Genomic DNA, 3,495 nt, shown 5'->3' with positions numbered 1-3,495 from the left:
ACAAAAAACAAACAATTAAGGGTTCAATTATTTCATTAGAAACATACATTAATTCTAAACTTTTATAGGTCTATTAATATAATTTCAATGGTTCTAGATGGAAATACTGCAATTTTTTCAAGTATATTACATTCTAGGAAAAGAATAAACTATATATACAGATATAGTAAATATGTACTATATCTGTATATATAACTATATAGTTATAGTTTTAGAATATGTATATATTTGGAGAGTTTCAGAAGTATACAAACTTAAAATTTCCTGAATTCATACTATATAGGCACCCTTCTATATGCCTTACACGTAACAACTTATTTAATCCTCACAACAAGTGTGTGAGTAGGTATTGTTATTATTCTAATTTTACAAATGAGAAAACCGAGACAGAGAATCACACCTGTGGAAGCTCTCTCAGCTTGTAGTAAAATATCATTATATATATTCAGTGTCAGACTTATGTGACTCATTAATGTCCTTTTCTTTTTCTTTCATTCTTTTTTTTTTTTTTTTTTTTTTAGTTTTTAGTTTAGCGGAGTTAATTTTCTGTCATTGTTGGACTTTTCCTAATAATAAGCATTTACATACTCTATTCAGCCAAATACAGAAAGGGAAAATGTAGTTCTACTATGGGTCAGAAACTAAATGAATCAGAGGACTCAACTCCTGACAGGAGCCCAGTAACACAGTTTTAGTCTGGTCTCTCCCACCATGGACTCAGAGGACAGGCCTCCTGAATATGTATGGTGCTAAAATACATGGTTCTTTAGTGTTTTATCCTAGACTAAGATACCATGAAAGACAGGACCATCATGAACCTCATCAACATCACATTAAAGCCTCAGCTATTCGCCAGTAAACGGGATACAACCAAAAGATGGAGCTCATGAAACTGAAACAAACCATCTGTATGGTCTCAGTGAGCAACTGGGACCCAAAATACTATTTCAATACTTTCAAGTCTGTCCCCAAGATAACATGGAAATCAGACAACTGGGATCATCCAAGAGCAGAAAGATGAAATATCCTAGAGTGAATGATATATGTTAGCTGTCTGTGGCCTTACCTCATAAAAGTGTGATTTGTTTTGAATTGGATAATAGATAAAGAAATACATAGCACAGGTCCAATACATATTAAGTGATCAATGTGTGATTATTATTATTACACTAGTATTGTATAAAGGCATAGTTCAGAGATAATGCAGTTTGGTTCTAAACCACTTCAGTAAGGTGAATATCAAAATAAAGTGAGTCACGTGAATTTTTTGTTTACCAGTGCATATAAAAGTTATACTGTATTGCACTGTTGATGGGAATGTAAATTAATACAGCCACTATGGGGAACACTATGGAAGTTCTTTAAAAAACTAAAAATAGAATTACCACATGACCCAGCAATCCCACTACTGCGCATATACCCTGAGAAAACCATAATTCAAAAAGAATCATGTACCACAATGTTCACTGCAGCTCTATTGACAATAGCCAGGACACGGAAACAACCTAAGTGTCCATCGACAGATGAATGGATAAAGAAGATGTGGCACATATATACAATGGAATATTACTCAGCCATAAAAAGAAATGAAATTGAGTTACTTGTGAGGTGGATGGACCCAGAGTCTGTCATACAGAGTGAAGTAAGTCAGAAAGAGAAAAACAAATACTGTATGCTAACACATATATATGGAATCTAAAAAAAAAAAAATTGGTTCTGATGAAGCTAGGGGCAGGACAGGAATAAAGATGCAGACGTAGAGTATGGACTTGAGGACACGGGGAAGGGTGAGGGTAAGCTGGGACGAAGTGAGAGAGTGGAATGGACATATATACACTACCAAATGTAAAATAGATAGCTAGTGGGAAGCAGCCGCATAGCACAGGGAGATCAGCTCAGTGCTTTGTGACCACCTAGAGGGGTGGGATAGGGAGGGTGGGAGGGAGAGAGATGCAAGAGGGAAGAGATATGGGAACATATGTATATGTATAACTGATTCACTTTGTTGTAAAGCAGAAACTAACACACCATTGTAAAACAGTTATACTCCAATAAAGATGTTAAAAAAAAGTTATACTGTAGTCTATTAAATGTGCAATAGCATTATGTCTTAAAAAATAACGTACAAATCTTAGCTAAAAAATACACTATTGCTAAAAAATGCTACCATGATTGTGAGAAATACATTTGTGAGGGGAGCTCAGCATTCCTGAAGAACTCTGTGGTTGCTTTTCTCTACAGGTCAGAAATTACAGTGGGAGCTGATACAACTGAAATGAGATACTTAAATGCAATGGAGATGATGGGGTCCTGGGGTAGCAGAGGCCAAGTGCTGTCACTTAATTGCCAAAGACAAGATGGTATGGTTACCCCATGGAGCCAAAGCAGTGATCAGAATAGCCTAACTCACAGAGACCTGTGGTGTTGGCTAGTTAGCATCCCAGAAAAGAAACAGATGCACAATCTACTAAATTCTTACTTGATCTGTCTAAGCAGAGGTGTTCTAATTAATTTTAAGCAACTCAATATTCACTAAAAGTTGTAATGGAAAACACTGACATTTGCTTTGTGATAATTTGGAGTCTGATGTTTTTAGTAGAGTAAAAGCTGCCTGGAAACTAATCCACCCAAGGATAAAAGATGCCTGAAATTTAATCCACCCAAGTGTCTTTAATTTAAGTCCAAGGCAAATGAGTTTAGGGGTAGTGGGAAGAAATGCTTGGGCATAGGAGGCAGCTCCACTGGGAAAGTTTTCAAAATGTTTCTTCCCAGATTAGATAGAATGTTGAGACAAATGACTTTATTCTCTACTATTGGCCTTGATCTCTCCCTGCTGTGTGCTGAGTAAACACCTCATATCAATTTTACAATTCACAAATTCTCTCTTTGATGGTGCCCACATTTTGTTGCTTGAGTTTTTATTTCAACTTGCATATTTTTATTCCCAAGATTTCAGATTGGCTGTTTTGATATCAACCTATTCTTATTTCATTTCTACCTGTATTTGCCTTCTAAATTCTTATTCTTTTTTTATGGAAGTCATCCCTTTATTTATCTCTGTGAAAATCCAAAAAAAATTATTATTTAAAAGACACTGTCAAAGAAGAAGTAAAGCTGTCACTGTTTGCGGATGACATGATACTATACATAGAGAATCCTAAAGATGCTACCAGAAAACTACTAGAGCTAATCAATGAATCTGGTAAATTAGCAGAATACAAAATTAATGCACAGAAATCTCTTGCAGTGCTATACACTAATGATGAAAAATCTGAAAGTGAAATTAAGAAAACACTCCCATTTACCATTGCAACAAAAAGAATAAAATACCTAGGAATAAACCTACAGATCCTTTTTGACCCACCTCCTACAGAAATGGAAACAAAAACAAAAATAAACAAATGGGACCGAATGAAACTTAAAAGCTTCGGCACGGCAAAGGAAACCATAAAGAAGATGAAGACAACCCTCAGAATGGGAGAAAATATTTGCAAA

General features: G+C 35.3%; 1 pseudogene; it reads left to right on the top strand.

The window, feature by feature from the left end:
• LOC102992851 (thiamine transporter 2-like) overlaps window positions 1–3,495 on the top strand; it is a 50,316-nt pseudogene that overhangs the window by 41,272 nt on the left and 5,549 nt on the right.

This window comes from Physeter macrocephalus, chromosome 2 (genome assembly GCF_002837175.3).
Source record: "Physeter macrocephalus isolate SW-GA chromosome 2, ASM283717v5, whole genome shotgun sequence".
NCBI lineage: Eukaryota > Metazoa > Chordata > Mammalia > Artiodactyla > Physeteridae > Physeter > Physeter macrocephalus.
The sequence above is the reverse complement of the archived record's forward strand: the minus strand, read 5'-3'. Positions and strand labels throughout refer to the sequence as shown.